Raw genomic sequence first — 19,817 nt, forward strand, 5'->3', positions numbered from 1 at the left:
AAGCTTACAACATCGTGTCAGCTTTTGCAGATCGGTTCCAGGAGACAACAATGTCCTAGGGATCCTCGGGTTGCACCGTGGTTGAGAGATGTGCTGTGTTTGAGTTGCAGCGTTGGGAAGACTGTGACAGGATTGTGATCTGCACGTTAGTTCCTCATTTTGTGCCATATAAGTAACATTTTTTGAAGAGGGACCGTTTTGTCACGGAAAAGCCAACACTATGTGCATCCTTGGTAAGTTATGAAAAAGTTTTTTAAAAATTCTTACAGTGCCAAGACAATCGCGGATGCGTGCCTAAGTTCGATAGGTAGGCCTATATATTTTGTCAAATGCCCGCGGACTGATTGGAACCTCAAATGGCACCATCAAAAGTGCGGGTAAATACTTTGTAATTGGCGGGCGTGATAACTCAGTTCCAATGCTTCTATCTCCTCATGAGGACGGCCCAGGCTTGAATCGCAGTCGATACATGAGACATTTTAAAAATGGGTAGTCACGTTCTATTGATACGGATTCTACTTAAAACACTAGATCCCGTCCCTTACCTTTCTTTATACTTTTGAGCCAGAACCGCATCATTTATGGTGGTGTATTTTGAGTATCCAACCATTCTTCGGACTTACCTTGTACCTTAAATGGTGAGTGGATGCAGTGGCGTACCCACAAAATAATTTCAGTGGGTGGGGTGTAAGTCCAGGCCAGTAGTGTGGATACAACTTTTCCTTGGAAGGGGTTGTGAAAAGATTTTTTATTTTTTATTTAGAATTTGCTTTACGTCGCACCGTAGGTCTTCAATGGCGACGATGGGGAAGGAAAGGGCTGAGAATGGGAAGAAGCGGCCGTGGCCTTAATTAAGGCACAGCCCCAGCATTTGCCTGGTGTGAAAAATGGGAAACCACAGAAAACCATATTTAGGGCTGCCGACAGAGGTGTTTGAACCCACTATCTCCCGAATGCAAGCACACAGCTGTGCGCCCTTAACTGCACGGCCAACTCGCCCGGTGAATATGAAAAGAAAGCCGGTCCTACCGAGTGCGGTGACGGATCTTCAGTAGATATTGTTGGTTTTGATTGTTACCATGTACAATCATAGCTTTAGTACTCTTAACATAAACCGGCTGTATTACTGAAACTGTTCGTAAAATTTATAATATCGTTCTTCGTTTGCGAGGAAGTAGAATCTTCATTTAATTTGTCTTCTTAAAAAAAGGAACCACTTTGGTACTACACCCCGTGAAGGTGACTGACTACCTTCCAGGCCGTATATATTTCGATTACGAGAGACTCAAGGAAAACTCTACTGCACCCAAAAACAAGGCTGTATCTTCCCCATCCCATGCCTTTCTTAACTCTGTCAGTGCCGGGAATCGAATGCAGGATGTCTTAAGTTAAATTCGAAAATAAGGAGACCTAAAAGTACCAGCCGGCCCCACAGTGTACGGGTAGCGTGCCTGCCTCTTACCGGAGGCCCCGAGTTCTATTCCCAGCCAGGTCAGGGACTTTTACCTGGATCTGAGGGCTGGTTCGAGGTACACTCAGCCCACGTGTTTATAATTGAGGAGCTATCTAACGGTGAGATGGCGGCCCCGGTCTAGAAAGCCAGGAATAACAGCGGAGAGGATTCGTCGTGCTGACCACACAACACCTCGTAATCTGCAGGCCTCCGGGCTGAACAGCCGTCGCTTGGTAGGCGATGGCGCTTCGGGGCTGTTACGTCATGGAGTTTGATTTGGAAAAGTGAACAGAGAAGGAAGCGACATACCTGCAAGGCTCCTTAGCTTCCAGCTAGTTCTTCTGTCCGGCCTCGTGCGTTTAGGACAGTAAGAAAACGTACGCCTTAATAAATCCTCCTCATAAAACCTTTGTAAAAATACTAGCTGCACTTATTTATAACAATCACAAATGCCTCCTTTTCATGTGGCTCAGTTGGTTGAGTCGCTGTCCTTCTGAGTCTGAGTTCGCAGGTTCAAATCCCGGATTGGATCGGTAACCCTTAAAACGGTGTTGAAATGGCAACAGCTCAGTGCCGTTGATTTCTGGCACGTTAATAAAAAATTTAGGTACGAATATTAGCGTCACGAAACGCTAACTTTATACTACTATATTCTGTACCCCAGACTTGCGTGGAAAAGTAATTAACAATTTACTTTACGTCACACCGACACAGATAGGTCTTATGGCGACGTCGGGATTGGAAATGCCTAGGAGTGGGAAGGAAGCGGCCGTGGCCTTAATTAAGGTACGGCCCCAGCATTTGCTTGGTGTGAAAATGGGAAACCACGGGAAAACATTTTCAGGGCTGCCGACAGTGGGGTTCGAATCCACTATCTCCCGGATGCAAGCTCACAGCTGCGTGGCCCTAACTGCGTTCGAAACTAACAGGACAAGGTAAACCCTACATAGCATTTGTTGTAACGTGTATTTTCCATTACCAACTAACAAAATATCTATACCCATACATTTTACATTATTTATTTATTTATTTATTTATTTATTTATTTATTTATTTATTTATTTATTTATTTATTTATTTATTTATTTATTTGTCTGTTTATTAGTGCCTTCAGTACAGTGGCGAAGTTAGGTCTCCAGGCCCTCTTGTACACTTAACCACATGCTAATCAAAATCTGAAATAGAATACTGAGATTCTTAAAATAGTTAAAACTATATAAATTAATAGAATTTAAAATAAATTTAAATAAATTACTTACTAAATTAATATTAGAACTAATTAATATTAAAAACTCTTAAACATGGCTAATCCTCAGGAACGCACACATTCATACTTCAACCATTCAGTCAGCTGTCCTCAGCAGGTAGTCTCGGCAGGTGACCTTAAATCGTTATTTAAAAAAGCTAGTTTCTCTGACCTGAACTGGCAGGGAATTCCATAATCTGGCGACGGTCACCACAAATGGTTTAATAATTTTATTTGTGCGGTGCAGTGGAATAGAAAGAATGGATCTAGAACATGTATTAATGTTGTGAAATGATGATAAAAAGATGAATTTAGAAGAAATATACTGTATATTGGCTGACTTTCAGCTACCACTCTGATCATCATCGTTAAAGTATGTAGCTGCCGACGTTTATCAGACATCAGCCATGAGACAGCCTGATAGTATGGGGTGATATGAACATCGTACCCGATATTGTAAATAAATCGCAGGCAGGAATTCAGTGCTCGTTGAAGTTTAAGTGTTTCTTCTTTCGTCATGTCAACTAAAACAACGTCACAATAATCAAGAATAGGGAGAATGAGTGTCTGTATTAGTTTGGCCTGTAGCTCAAATGGAAATACATTCCTGTGTCGTTTAAGAGGGTGAAGTACTCCAAAAATCTTTTTACGTATTTCATTAGTTTGATCAGACCGATCAACTGTTACATTCATCATTACGCCGGGATTTTTAACCGTTTTACTGTAGGGAATAATGTTACCATTTAGTAGGATAGGCGGGATTGCGACATTGTTTGAGAATCTCAGTGATTTTCGTGATCCAATTATAATTGTCTGAGTTTTTTTTGCAGTTTAGTATAAGAGAGCTTCGTTGTGCATATACAGTACACTGAGTCGTCGGAGGTCCCTGTTAATATCTTGTCTTGCAGTGTCGATATATTTGAAGATCGCCAGCACAGAGGTCATGTGTGTTATTTCCTGTCACAGATGGTATGTCATTGATATAAATACAGAAACTTAGGGGCCGTAGAATACTGCCCTGTGGGGTAACACTAAGTTTCATTTTCCATTTAGAGGCCTTGTCGTTTACTGTTACACGCTGTTTGCGGTTACTCAAATAAGAACTAAAAACCTTAAGCGCAGCCAGGTCGAAATTTAGCAGTTCCATTTTCTGTATCATAGTCGGAATTAGTACAGTGTCAAAGGCGCTGCTGAAGTCAAGAAGGATACGTATAGTGAGCAGTCGTTTGTCCATAGCGTTTCTAATGTCTTCGGTAACCTTCAAAAGTGCTGTCGCGGTACTGTGACCCTTCTCAAATCCAGATTGCAAAGGGTCCGAAAGAGCATTTTTATTTAGGAATTCCAGAACTTCCTCGTATACTAAACGTTCAAAGTCTTTAGAAAGCGCAGGGAGTACGGACATAGGACGATAGTCAGAGAGTGATTATTGGTCTAAACTCTTAGGTACCGATATAATATTGGTTGTTTTCCATACAGTAGGGAAAGTTCCGTTTAGTAAACAGTAGTTCAGTGTGTGCGTCAGTAGTTTAGACAGGACAGCACCCATAATATTGTGTATAAAAGTAATAGGAATATCATCTACACCTGTAGCCTTTGATTTAATGGAATGCAAAGCCTTTTCAACCTGATTTTCTGTGACACTGTGAAATGTGAATGGCGGATTGGCTGGAGGGGAGGGCGGTGAGTCGGTGCAATTAATTTGGGTAGGTTGAATATTTATTCTACTAAAGTAATCGTTCAGTTCGTCAAGTGGAATGTCAGGAGTTGTCTGTCTCTGTTGATGTATTCCTATTCCCAGAGCTCTAAGTTGGTCCCATGCGCGATTAGAATTTAAGTCGTTAGCTAAAATCCGAAAATATATGCCTTTTTTAAATTTCTGATTAACTTCTTTGTGCGATTTCTTAAGATGCGGTTAGAGTCGAAGTCTGTGTCATCTAGGGTTTGTTTATAATGTCGAAATAACGAGTCACGGTGGGCCATCATTCTCTTGCCTTCATCATCTAGCCATGGGCAAGAAGGACGAGAAACCTGTATTCGACGCGTATGTGTGTATATCTTTGCCGCATTATTTGTATAAAATGTCACTTCTTTATTGCTTATCACATGACCATTATTATTATAACATTACTGTATTTGTTCTAAACCAGAATATTGCATCCTTACTCAAAGTGTTTATTCTTGCATTCATTTCACTTCTACGCGGAATATATGAAATGCTGCAGTTATGTTGGGATGGGAGTAACAGAGATAGCCGGGGGACCGGGGGGTTGTCGTCCAAGGAGTCCAGACACCCCAGGAGTTTTAACGAAAGTTCTTTTATTGAGCATTTTATATATAATGTGCATTAATATTAGCTTCCGGAGTCCGACTCATTGGCTGAATGATCAGTGTTGAGGCCTTCGGTTCAGACGGTTCCGGGTTCGATACCCGGCTGGGCCTTTGATTTTAATCGCATCTGAATAATTCTTCTGGCTTGGGACTGGGTGTTTGTTCCAACATATTCAGACAACATACTACATTACTAACCACCAAATAAACACACAACACTGATTACACCCCTCTATATAGGGTTGGCGTCGGGAAGGACATCCGACCGTAAAACAGGGCCAAATCCACATGTGCGACACATTTCGCACCCGCGACCCCACAGATATGGGAAAATTGAGGAAGAAGAAGAAGAAGAAGAAGGCAATTACTATTAGCTTCCGGAATCCGTACGTATCCACCACTTTTACTTGGATCCAAGGACACTAATTTCCTTTTTCGGTATTCTACACCACCTAAACTATGGAAGTTTGGACACCTATCAAAATAAAATTCTGGATGAATGGGCCCCCCCCCAAACTGAAATCCTGGCTACGCTACTGCCGGGAGTGCAGGCCTCCTTCAACCAATCGACGGGAAATTTTTCTGGTCGATATTGGAACAGCCAGGGTGTCTTGCACATGCTGAAGAATGGCGGTTGACGTGGCGTGCGGGGCTACCACCGCTTGGCGGCGGATGCGCCGATCGTCGCGTGCTGACGTCACTCGGGCTGCGCCTGGACCCCTCGCACGTGCCACATGTCCCTGCGCCAACCATCTTCGCCACAGGCGCTGCACCGTGGACACTTCCCTATGGGTATCGGCTGCGATTTGACGAAGCGACCAACCTGCCCTTCTCAGCCCGATCACCATACCTCTCGTAAAGTCGTCTGTCTGCTGGAAATGCCTCCGTTGACGGCGGCCTGGCATTCTTAGCTATACACGTGTCCTGTGGCACACGACAACACGTTCTACAATGACTGTCGGCTGAGAAATCACGGTACGAAGTGGGCCATTCGCCAACGCCGTGTCCCATTTATCGTTCGCTACGTGCGCAGCACAGCGGCGCATTTCACATCATGAGCATACCTCAGTGACGTCAGTCTACCCTGCAATTGGCATAAAGTTCTGACCACTCCTTCTTGGTGTTGCATTTGCTCTGTCAGTCAGTGTAATTTTAAAAATTACGCTTCCGTTTATAGGATTTTCTCACTCGCTTTCCCACGATGGAATGGTTTCCTCCCTCAGTTCTTATTTGATTGTATGTCAGGCCATCGATAGTAAACAATTTGTAAGTCCTGTTGCTTAGAGCTTGTTACGCCAATTGGCCTGTAATTTTGTTTCCTTCATTGTCAACACGGACGGGCCTCGACTCATTAAAAATGCAACATCTAGTTTTTTAGATGAAGGTGTCGAAAAACATATTTTATTTCTTTTATCAATAGGCCTATATTGGGGTGGTGGTTATTCCCTTAAAGTTCGAAGTTTATTTTAGGTGTGTATTATCACAGATTGTTCAGGTATATCGTCTACAGCAGGGCCTCTCAAACGCCCAAAATCTCACGCGTGCAAATCGAGGCGCAAGAGCTCCGTGCACTGTGCATCGCTCCCGCTCGGCACGGTTCGTACCAACGCTTCGTCCCTGGGCTACTCGGCTAAGCCCGGCTCAACTCGGATCAACTCTGCTCGGATTTGGAGCGCTACGCAGCAAGTGAGGAAGAGGGAGACAGGCGGAGCGAGTGAGACAGGCGTGGGGAAAGAGAGAGACAGCGCTATTGCTCCAAATCGAGGAGTGGGGGTCTGCACTCTGGTCAGCCAAGCGAAGTCATCTTTTGCACCAGGCGCATGCACCCTGAGAGGCCCTGGTCTACAGTATGTCTTGAAACTTCTCAAGAGTCGTCAGTTGTTCATATTGTTCAGGCGGATTGTTCATGTATCTATTGTATAACTTTTACCTAATGTGGTACGTTAGTTCAGAGTGGAAGTATACCATACCAGACCGGACTCTCGACACGGTTTCGGCGACGTCCGTGTACATTTAGACTGTGTACATTTATTCTTCTTTCTTGTCTTGTACTGCTTTGTTTTCAGCTGCATGAGACCATTTCTTTGTAATTCTTTGAACTATCCATTGGGATGGGTGTTGCTGAATTGTTAAGACGGCCAGTTTTGAGGTGTGACAAATGAAATAAGAGTGGTTTGGTTTTCAATTATGTGTTTTGACTTTCGTAACGGCCCCAAACCGAAATTCCGTTGTTGTTGTTGTTGTTGTTGTTATTATTATTATTACGAGGGTCGAATAATAAGTCATGGCAACTACATTTTTCTCGCGAACAGGAGACAACACGGAAAATCTAAGAAATGCATTTCGAATGATAGGGCATGTACTTATGCATAGTGCCTGAAGACTAATTCTGACTTCAGGAGATTCTCGTAGGAAAGTGACAGAACACAGGCCATTGGTAAACATTGTTTTATTATGGTATAGACAGCAAATACACAAGACTGCGTACATAGGGTAGGTCTCCACTGGTTACAGACGTTTGAAATAATCACGCAAGGTTTCCACTGTGCGTTGCCAGCGATGGGGCAGGCGCTGAATACCATTCGCTGCATGTGTATCGCTAACGTGTGACACCTCTCTCCGAAATGCTTTTACGTCTCTACCCACCTCGCCACTGTTCTATAGGGCATGGCATGCACATCTAATGCTTCCCGCAGCTCTGCATGGCATTGGCGTGCATTCCTGCAGTGGAAAGCTGCTATTTTAATATACGATCGTTGCTACTCATTGTTGACTTCCATTTTGTGACGCTCTCACTCACACACTGAATTTGGGGGCACGCTTAGACTCACACTGTTGTTTACATACATCATCTAGTGACATCATATGCAAGAACATACCGTACGTTTCCAAATGCATATCTTAGATATTCCGTGTTGTCTCCTGTTCGCGAGAAAAAAATGTTGCCATGACTTATGACTCGATTATTATTATTATTACTAGCTGATGTGCCCGTGCTTCGCTACGGAGTTATAAGTTACATTGTATACAGAACTCTAGGTTGGGTAGTGTACACGTGAGATTGTATTGATGGAATAGCTCTTAACGCTACCCTACAAAGGCGACGGGGAAGTCACGTAACTTTTTAAATGTGAAGACTGGGTTAGGGAATGTTCATTGTAATGGTAGGCCCTCTTGCCTACCTTCAGTCACAATCAAGTTGGGGAATTTTCATTGTGATAACAGACTCTCACTCTCCACTTGCCTTTTTACATGCTCAGAAAGTCTGCCTAAGTGGTTTTCCCAAAGAAATCAGCATAGGTCAATACAATGACGTCAGTGGAAATGTCGCGATTGAAAGCAATGCTATCATATGAAATACTCGATCAAATGAAAAACCACACATTTTCTCACTTTTAACGAACAGTGCCGATCTAACAGTCTAAAATTCTAGAGCTGGAATGACCAGGGCGCAGACACCCGCGAGCCGTGAACACACTTATTTTCGGTGGAGAAGAGTGGGGGGGGGGGAGGTGAAGAATTACATTTTAGGCCTTTCCGTAAACTACCATTTCACTCATCGCGAATAAAATGATTTATAGCCTAGATTGTAGTGGCTCTTCCACCGACTCCGTGGACAGACAGACAGACAGACAGACAGACAGACAGACAGACAGACAGACAGACAGACAGACAGACAGACAGACAGACAGACAGACAGACAGACAGACAGACAGACAGACAGACAGACAGACAGACATTACGGAAAAATAAAAAGTGCATATTCTTGTTACTGTGGATACGACCGATACAGATACCACTCTTTTCATATTCTGAGCAATGTACATACAACATTTTTATTTTATACTAGCAAATGTACCCGTGCTTCGCTACGGTGTTCAACATTGCATTCGAATATCGAAGTAAACAGTGTACATGCAGTAAATAAGATTGTTTTAAAATTGCATGTCTCTTAGCGTTATCCGAGAAAGAGCATGGGGATGTCCCCATACGTTGTTTCCAATGTAAAGTGTTTGTTACGGATTTGTGATATAACGGCAGGCTCACTTGCCTACTGCCATTCACAATCGAGTTGGGAAGTTTACATTATAATTGGAGGCCCCATTGCCTACTGCGCGGTCACAATCAAGTTGGGAGTGTTCGTTACAATGGCAGGCCCCATTTTCTACTCCCAAACAGATTACAGTCGAGGAGATTTTATTATAATGGCAGGTAAACTCCCTACCACCATTCAAAATTGAGTTGTGCCGTTATCATTATAATGTCAGGCCGATTTTCCTACTGCTAGCCAGCTTACTGCCAGTCACACCAAGTTGGTGAGTTTCCATCAAAATAGCAGGCCACTATGCCTAATGCCAGTCACATTTTAGATGAGGACATTTGTTTATAATGGCGGGCACCCTTGCCTTCTGCCAAACGCAATCGGGTAGGGAAATTTTACACAAAACTGCATGCTCACTTGCCTTCCGCAAGTCAAATCGAGAAGCGAACCATTCATTACAATTGTAGACCTTCCTTACTAATGACAGTTACACAGGAGTTGGAGAAGGGCCCTTTCATACAGCCAGTCAAAGTCGGTGTGGGAGGTACTAATTACATTAGCAGACCCACCCTTTCTCGATCGCTACAAATCGACATCAGTGAATATATATAGATCGGCATACGAAAGTATATGCGTTTTTACAATATTGAAGACCTTCATTTACAGATTAACTGCTACTAAACGTACGTCATATCGACAAAGAATTATACTATAAGACACGCCGGATTTAGTGCCCTAAATGGCTGGTCCTATGATATGTCATCTATTCTAGGGCCAGACTGAGTTAGAAACGTGGAACAGGCTAACGTTTTTGTAAGATTATCTCACATTACATTACTTTTCGGATAATTATGTGACAGCTACATACATAGCATTTGGCTCACATATGGCTACTGGGTGGGCCAATTTTCGTGAAGAGTTTGATGATTCTGTATTTCATATAAGTAATCGAAAGTATGAATTATGCTTGTGAAAATTCCAAACTGACTTAACATCGATTAATAGAGAAAAATCAAGCGTAAAAGGAATACAGATACGGCAAAAAGTCATAAGATCAAAGTTTGTAGATCATTCCAAATTGAACGGAGATTGTGCAATCTGTTATGTGATAGGAATTTCCGAAGGTCTGCACCATCATTAAAATTGCCTGCATATTTTGATATTCTTCGGGGATAAAAAGTGAAAAATGTAATAATCTAGCATGTTCTCCGTTCGTTACAGGCTAAAACGTATAATTTTGTCAAATTTCAATTATCTTCTTTTTTTCTATTGGCAGATTATGCCGCAATCTGGATTTTGGGCGAGGCGGTTAAAAATTAGGACTTTCAGGAAACTAAACCAAAAATTGTGCAGATGGTCATTATTACCCCTTAAACGGAAAGCCGTACGAAAATTTCGCCAAAATAGTCAGTGTAGTGGCACACAGTCGTTACGATTTGATTTATATAGATAAGGAATCTGCTCCATGTAAAACACCTTCGTGGCTATGTCCGCTGGACTTAACCTGCAAAACTGACCATTCATGCTATCTCCCTTATTAATCCTCCTGACGAAAAAATGCACATAAAAAAATGGTTTAGAGGTGGAATTCCATCACGTTTGGTCGATTTCCAGTCAGGTTGGTCTTGTTCTGTATATATTGTGGAAGAGTAAAATCACCATTTCGGTTCCCTATAAACCCCCAGTCCATTCCGGAACATGAAATGTTATTTACGTTTAAAACCTACCTTTGGACAGGTGGATGCTAAATATAAATTTTGGTTCGAATGTCTTCAGTAGTTTTCAAGTTGTAAGGAATACGCTTTACACGCACCCGCTCGTGAGTTAAGTCCGATGGGACTTGTACAGAAAAACGGTCCGTTAATGATATCTCCCTTATTAATCCTCGTATGGAAATGATGCACATGAGAAAAAAGGTTTAGAAATTAATTTCTACCAAGGCAGGTAGATTTAAATTAACGTTGGTTGTGTATATTTTGTGGAAGTGCAAAATCCTGTTTCTGTTTCGTATAAACCCCCAGTCAGTTCTGGGATTTAGAAACAATATTTGCCCTAAAACCTGTCAAGGACAGGCGTATTCTAAATATGAGTCTTGGTGGAAATACATCCAGTAGTTTCTAGCACTCGCGTACATACGGCGTAATTAAGGAAGAAAATAATACAGTTAAGAAAGTTGAAACTAATAGAAAATGGATTATAACTGAGGACAGCCGGATAACGACAAATATGTAAATGCCAAGTGACTGTATTGGAAAATCAAATGCCCCTCAATAAATTATGCTAGTGTGAGTTATGGATATAATAAAGCGGTAACAGAGGAGACATTTAGGTCCAGTGATTCCCAGGTAAACAAATAAGAAGAAGATGACTAATGGTGTTATTACTTAATCTATTCGAGGGCGGTTATAACAACCAACGATATTCCGCCAATATCCCGCAGGTAGGCCGATTGACGCCTCTCTTGTCTTCTACCCAAGGAACAACCACGAATTTAAAAGAATGATGAGAAAAATGGCAATACGTTACTTCCCTGCTGGCATGCAGTCAGAAACTTTCGTTGTCGGTCTGTCTGTCACTCAATGCAGTGCATGATACCAGCGGAAAATTGTAAATTTCTCCGTCATGTGAAGAGTAAGGTACCGTAAATTATGAACATAACGAAAGTTGTTTATAATGAAGAGACGTTTCACGTACGGTAAACGAAGTTTACAGAAAATCAATAGTATAAGAGAAAATGGAGGAAAACCAGTCTGGTTTTCCTATAAACCCCCCGTCTTTTCAAAGATTTTAAAATGATATGCATATCGAAACCTTTCCCGGGATGAGTATACTCTAAATATGAAGCTTGGTTGAGATCTATCCAGCCGTTTCGACGTGATGGTGGAAAAACCATTCTGATTTTCCTATAAACCCCCCGTCTATTCAAATATTTTAAAATGATATGCATGTCGAACCTTCCCCGGGATGAGTATACTCTAAATATGAAGTTTGGTTGAGATCTATTCAGCCGTTTCGACATGATGGTGGAAAAACCATTCTGGTTTTCTTATAAACCCCCCGTATATTCAAAGATTTTAAAATGATATGCATGTCAAAACCTTCCCCGGGATGAGTATACTCTAAATATGAAGTTTGGTTGAGATCTACCCAGCCGTTTCGACGTGATGGTGGAAAAACCATTCTGATTTTCCTATAAACCCCCCGTCTATTCAACTATTTTAAAATGATATGCATGTCGAACCTTTTTCGGGATGAGTATACTCTAAATATGAAGTTTGGTTGAGATCTATCTAGCCATTTCGACGTGATGGTGGAAAAACCACTCTGGTTTTCCTATAAACCCCCCGTATATTCAAAGATTTTAAAATGATATGCATATCAAAACCTTCCCCGGGATGAGTATACTCTAAATGTGAAGTTTGGTCGAGATCTATCCAGCCGTTTCGACGTGATGGTGGAAAAACCGTTCTGGTTTTCCTATAAACCCCCCGTCTATTCAAAGATTTTAAAATGATATGCATATCGAAACCTTCCCCGGGATGAGTATACTCTAAATATGAAGTTTGGTTGAGATCTATCCAGCCGTTTCGACGTGATGGTGGAACAGACAAACAAACAGACAGACAAACAGACAGACAAACAGACAAACAAACAGACACGAAACGTAAAAACCACCGATTCGGTCTTGAGTTGACCTAAAACGGATAAATATCTGAAAAATTGGCAAAACAAAAGAAATTACAGACAGCGGACCCCCTACAATTTTATTTATATAGAGAAATAGAAAGTGCCTGGGGTAAAATGACTGGACAGGGCATTACATAGAGTAACAATTTAACAAATTTGCAAATTTTATTTCTTTCCTTTCCTAAAATTCAGAGAGAGTAATTTAATGAAATAACAAGAAACAGTTGAAATATTCCTCGGAGATATTCACAATAAACAACGAGCTTGTCGGCTCCAACAATGCATTGGACTTTGAAGTTCTTAATCAGGTACAAGTTTAATAGGGAGAAACTCCCAGTTATTAACCTGCGTATTAGAGAGCATAATTGTTCCTAACAGGTGCAGTATTATAGAGTCTGAGCCCAAAATACACAGAAGCTAGCCTCAATCAAGCAATCAGTTGCTATTTAATACACTGACAGAGCAAATGCAACACCAAGAAGGAGTGGTCAGAACTTTATGCCAATTGCAGGGTAGACTGACGTCACTGAGGTATGCTCATGATGTGAAATACGCCTTGTGCTGCGCACGTAGCGAACGATAAATGGGACACGGCGTTGGCGAATGGCCCACTTCGTACCGTGATTTCTCAGCCGACAGTCATTGTAGAACGTGTTGTCGTGTGCCACAGGACACGTGTATAGCTAAGAATGCCAGGCCGCCGTCAACGGAGGCATTTCCAGCAGACAGACGACTTTACGAGGGGTATGGTGATCGGGCTGAGAAGGGCAGGTTGGTCGCTTCGTCAAATCGCAGCCGATACCCATAGGGATGTGTCCACGGTGCAGCGCCTGTGGCGAAGATGGTTGGCGCAGGGACATGTGGCACGTGCGAGGGGTCCAGGTGCAGCTCGAGTGACGTCAGCACGCGAGGATCGGCGCATCCGCCGCCAAGCGGTGGCAGCCCCGCACGCCACGTCAACCGCCATTCTTCAGCATGTGCAAGGCACCCTGGCTGTTCCAATATCGACCAGAACAATTTCCCGTCGATTGGTTGAAGGAGGCCTGCACTCCCGGCGTCCGCTCAGAAGACTACCATTGACTCCACAGCATAGACGTGCACGCCTGGCATGGTGCCGGGCTAGAGCGACTTGGATGAGGGAATGGCGGAACGTCGTGTTTTCCGATGAGTCACGCTTCTGTTCTGTCAGTGATAGTTACCGCAGACGAGTGTGGCGTCGGCGTGGAGAAAGGTCAAATCCGGCAGTAACTGTGGAGCGCCCTACCGCTAGACAACGCGGCATCATGGTTTGGGGCGCTATTGCGTATGATTCCACGTCACCTCTAGTGCGTATTCAAGGCACGTTAAATGCCCACCGCTACGTGCAGCATGTGCTGCGGCCGGTGGCACTCCCGTACCTTCAGGGGCTGCCCAATGCTCTGTTTCAGCAGAATAATGCCCGCCCACACACTGCTCGCATCTCCCAACAGGCTCTACGAGGTGTACAGATGCTTCCGTGGCCAGCGTACTCTCCGGATCTCTCACCAATCGAACACGTGTGGGATCTCATTGGACGCCGTTTGCAAACTCTGCCCCAGCCTCGTACGGACGACCAACTGTGGCAAATGGTTGACAGAGAATGGAGAACCATCCCTCAGGACACCATCCGCACTCTTATTGACTCTGTACCTCGACGTGTTTCTGCGTGCATCGCCGCTCGCGGTGGTCCTACATCCTACTGAGTCGATGCCGTGCGCATTGTGTAACCTGCATATCGGTTTGAAATAAACATCAATTATTCGTCCGTGCCGTCTCTGTTTTTTCCCCAACTTTCATCCCTTTCGAACCACTCCTTCTTGGTGTTGCATTTGCTCTGTCAGGCAGTGTATTTCAAATACACTGGTAACCCCCAGGGTGACCCCATGTCATAGTGTTCATACACCGGCTGCCCCCATCATGGGCTTATCAATTAAATGATTTCACAACCAGGTAAAGTACTGTTCCCCAAGGGAAAATAAACGTAAACACGGTTACCAGAAAAACCGTGAAGAATATACAGGGGCACAATTACCCATTCTACTAGGCAGTGAGGAGTAAAAGAAAAGATTACACAAAACGGGCCATTAACAAACGGCAAGGAGGCGAAACAAGAGCACTGCTTAGAAGAATGCTCTGGAAAAGACAAGAACCTTAGTAGGCTTAAGGTCCGATGACACAGACACTAATCCCATACTAAAAAGTGTGACTAAAGGGGCAACGTTTAACATATTTCCAAAATTTAGAGGTTGAAATCTTTAGTCACCCAGCTCAAAAGTGGAAGGGAAGAGTTCCGAGGATCACCACTCGTGCTCCTTAGATTAAATATTTTCCCAGTAAGGGATATAATTTACGTCCGAAGACTGCGCAGAAAGTCCTATATTTCATCCAAAAAAACCGAAAGATTACATAATAAATTTTAAGAAAAACAGCTGAAATCATCCCCTTGAAACACACGCCGGCACAATCACATGTTTAGGTAAATTCTGCCATTACCTGTTAGCGCTGCATCTTCTTCATTCTCGCTACTTTCATATCTGTCACTTCTAACTTTTAAGTAAGATATCCTGAGTCCACCCTGCTTTTACTCACGTAAAGCAAAGTTTGTCTGAAACTAGGCCAGTGTATAGTTTCGTTCGGCAGCTGACTTCCTTCTTAGAGAAAACTACTGATCGCAAGTGCGCGTTCACTGCATTAGCTTTGCTGCACCTTGATTGTAATTTCACTTACTATACTACCATCCTGGGAGAATACACATCTTAAACACTTGAAATTCTCTACCTGTTCCAGTTTTGTATCCCCAATCTGACATCCAGTTCTTTTGGATTGGACAAACTCAGAGGAAAACAGGAAATCAAACACAATTTTTGCTGGTTGCTTTACTTCACACCGACACAACTAGGTCTTATGGAGACGATGGGATAGGAAAGGCCTAGGAGTGGGAAGGAATCGGCCGTGACCATAATTTCGGTAGGGCCCCGGCATTTGCCTGATGTGAAAATGTGAAAACACGGAAATCCATCTTCAGGGCTGCGGACAGTGGGGTTCGAACCCACTATCTCCCGAATGCATGCTCACGGCTGTGCACCCATAACCGCACGGTCAGCTCGCTCGGTCTTGGAGGTTATTATTATTATTATTATTATTATTATTATTATTATTATTATTATTAAATTAGTAAAACGTTATCGCCTCAAGGGCTGTGTCCTGGAGCTAAGACTTTGGGTCGAGGGAGACCACTGGGAAGGAGGACCAGTACCTCGTCCAGGTGCCTCACCTGCGATGCTGAACAGGTGCCTTGTGGGGGGGGGGGGTGAGAAAATGATATACAAGGGATAGGAAGGAAGTGGCCGTGGCCTTAAGTTAGGGATTATCCCGTCATTTGCTTGGAGGAGAAGTGGGAAACCACAGAATAACACTTCGAGGATGGCTGAGGTGGGAATCGAGCCCACCTCTGCTCATTTGACCCCTCGAGGCTGAGTAGACCCGTTCCAGCCCTCGTACTACTTTTCAAATTTCGTAGCAGAGCCGGTAATCGTACCCAGGTCTCCGGGAGTGGCAGCTAATCACACTAACCATTACGCCACAGAGGGGGGACACTCATTTTTGACATTTAAATTTGTTACAGAATATGAGATGTCAATTAATTTCATTTTTGCGTATTTTTCACAATGTTTTCTATTCTTTACATGTCTGGACTTTACATTTTTCATATAGTAAGCCTACGCTACATTTTATGAGCAATTATATGCACAAAATCTCTCACACTATTTCTCTGCTATACACATTGCTCCAATTTTCTTGCCACATCTGGTCCTACCTCCTGAGTGTGTCGTGGTGCACAGTTCGGTGAAGGTCGCACACAGGATGGTGGCTACTGCAGCCTGCAAAGTGGCACAGTTCCTGATCACTAGACCGAGCAGCAATAACACAGCGGGTGTGACCAGGGCGAAATTTGTGCCCGTTTCAATGATTGCTTTTCCTTTCAGCACTTTTTTTATGTTCATTCACTGGTTCAAACGGCCATGACCTTATTGGAGTCCATCCCAAACAATCGAAACTGCACTAAATTTAGACTGCCGCTGGACTGTGATGAGTAAACACCCAGTGTTTGGGAACTTGAGTAATCGACCTGCAAGCTGTTGGACGCGCCGTTCACTACTTACATTTTGTACAAATTCAACTTATCCTGTCCCAAAGAAATCCAAGAAATGTCTTCACGTTTCAACTGAAATCACTTAAACCCGGAAGTTGAAGCATTTATTTTCTCACCGAGCGTGTAAGTTTTGAGCTTGGAATCGAGAGGTGGTAGGATCGATTCGCGCCATCGATAGCCCTGAATATAGATTACCGTCGTTTCCCATTTTCTTCTTCTCATTCTTGCGTTCCGGCCTTCTAAGGACCACGTTACAATTTCAATCCTTCCTCTTTAGTTCTTTCCTTTTCTTCCAGTATTCTTTCATTGTTTCACTGTGCATCTTTTTCCTGTCTTCAGTCCACTTTGTGCCTGTTTTATTTTCCTTCCTCCCTTGGAATCCTTCCATTTGTAAGACTTTCTTCGTAAAAATCTTTCTTTCCAATAATTCTTCTTCTCGTATGTTGTTCCTTTCCAGGTCTTTCTTGACTTCTTGAATCCAGGTGGTAGTTGATTTCTTTTCCCAAAGGTACTTGAAGATTCGTTTAGTTAGTCTATTGTCATCCATTCTGTAAATGTGTCCAAGAAATAGCAATCTCCGTTTTCTTATTGTTTCTGATATGTTTTCTATGTTATGGTAAATTTCATTGTTACTTCTTAATTTCCAAAACTCTGCAATTCTTAGAGGACCTTATATTTTCCTTATAATTCTTCTTTCTAATATTTCTAATTTATCGAGCTTGTAGTTCAGTGCTAGACATTCGCTGGCATAAAGGCATTCTGGTTTCACTACTGTGTTGTAGTGCTTTATTTTAAGTTTTCTTGATAAGCACTTTTTGTTATAAGTATTCTTAGTTAAACCGTAAGCTCTTTCCATCTAGGCTGTACCTTAATTAAGACCACAGTCACTTACTTTCCACTGCTATCCATTTTCTGTCCTATAAGAACTGTCTGTGTCGGTTTGCCAAAATAATAATAATAATAATAATAATAATAATAATAATAATAATAATAATAATAAACAAAAAGTAATTACGTAACATGTAACTTAACGGCTTTCCAATCTGTCGAACGCACAAGTTAAATATAGACATTAAATTATAACATACCCGAAAATAAATCACATTATTAAACAATGAATATAAATAGGCCTACACAGTATTAAAATAATTGATTCCTTTTTAATATTGAAAATATTTAGCAGCAGACAAAGTAGGGGGTCCCCATACTACGAAAAACATAAAACTAAGAATTTTCCTCAATTGCGCCGAACGTGGAAGGGCTAAAGGGCCCTAAAAAGGTTTCAAATTATGAGTCTTGGATATCTCTATCAAACTAAAAAAATAGAAAATCACTTCCGGCCAAAAAAAAAATCACTTCCGGCCTAAATGCAGTTCCGGAAAAATAGCCTAAAATGGCCTTGTTTTCTTTTCGATTCAAATTCTAGCCAAATTAACTTATTCACACAATTATTTCTGTGATGGTGATGCTTGTTGTTTAAAAGGGCTTAACATCTAGATAATCAGCCCGTAATGGTACGAAATGAGACGAAATGGAATGACAAAAGTCCAAAATCCTCCACTGACTAGAATAATTGAAAACGTGAGGACGAGGAATGAATTTAAAACAATCAGTGTCTCGCATTTACAGAAACTGGCCTGAAACATTTTTTTTTTGCTAGGGGCTTTACGTCGCACCAACACAAATAGGTCTTATGGCGACGATGGGATAGGAAAGGCCTAGGAGTTGGAAGGAAGCGGCCGTGGCCTTAATTAAGGTACAGCCTCAGCATTTGCCTGGTGTGAAAATGGGAAACCACGGAAAACTATCTTCAGGGCTGCCGATAGTGGGATTCGAACCTACTATCTCCCGGATGCTAGCTCACAGCCGCGCGCCTCTACGCGCACGGCCAACTCGCCCGGTGGCCTGAAACTGACCAAGGGACTGCGTCTATAGCATAATACTGAATCGATGATGCTATTAGTCTGAAGGGGCCCAAAATCCAGGTCATCGGTCCCTCATAATGGTACTTATCGCTAGGATAGTAGTCCCATGGTATTTGTCATGTTGCGGTACTAATCAAATGTAGCGTAGACTCGCGGCATTCCACACAGCATTAAACTAATTAATTAATTAATTTTATTTGCCTTACGTCCCACTAAATACTTTTTAAGGTCTTCGGAGATGCCGAGGTGCCGGAATTTAGTCCCACAGGAGTTATTTTACGCGCCAGTAAATCTACCGACACGGGGTTGTCGTATTTGAGCACCTTCAAATACCATCGGACTGAGCCAGGATCGAACCTGCCAAATTGGTGTTAGAAGGCCAGCGCCTTAACCGTCTAAGCCACTCAGCCCGGCAGCAGCATTATACTACTCACAGCTAATGAAATTCGCACATGTAATACATACCTATGGTCTTACGCACATTGCGGCACCATTTACAGGCAACGCAAACCTATAGTTTTCATCACATACGTGTACTAACCACCAGGGACCCGCACATTGTGCGTACTAATCATAGGCAAGCAAGAACCATGGTGTCTCTCACCCATGGTGTCACTCCTACAGTGGTACTAATCACACGTACTGTAGAAGCCGGCAACGCACTCTGTTGCTACTAATCACAAACCTACTTGGTACCTAACATAGTGGTATTACGCGCAAGTAAAAGCGACTCAGGATGTTCCCGTCGTGCTGGTACTAATTACAAGTGGTATCATGGTACTAATTTGACCATTCCTTGGTCACCCCTTTTAGTCGCCTCTGACGACAGGCAGGGGACACCGTGGATGTATTCTTCATCTGCATCCCCCACCCACAGGGGGTTGTGTGTTTGGTCGGTGAGAGGTATTTTATATCCCTCAAGTCCGCCGGCAAGCCGGTTAGGAACCCCCCCCCCCCCCCTATCC

This window comes from Anabrus simplex, chromosome 8 (assembly GCF_040414725.1).
Source record: "Anabrus simplex isolate iqAnaSimp1 chromosome 8, ASM4041472v1, whole genome shotgun sequence".
Taxonomy (NCBI): Eukaryota; Metazoa; Arthropoda; class Insecta; order Orthoptera; family Tettigoniidae; genus Anabrus; species Anabrus simplex.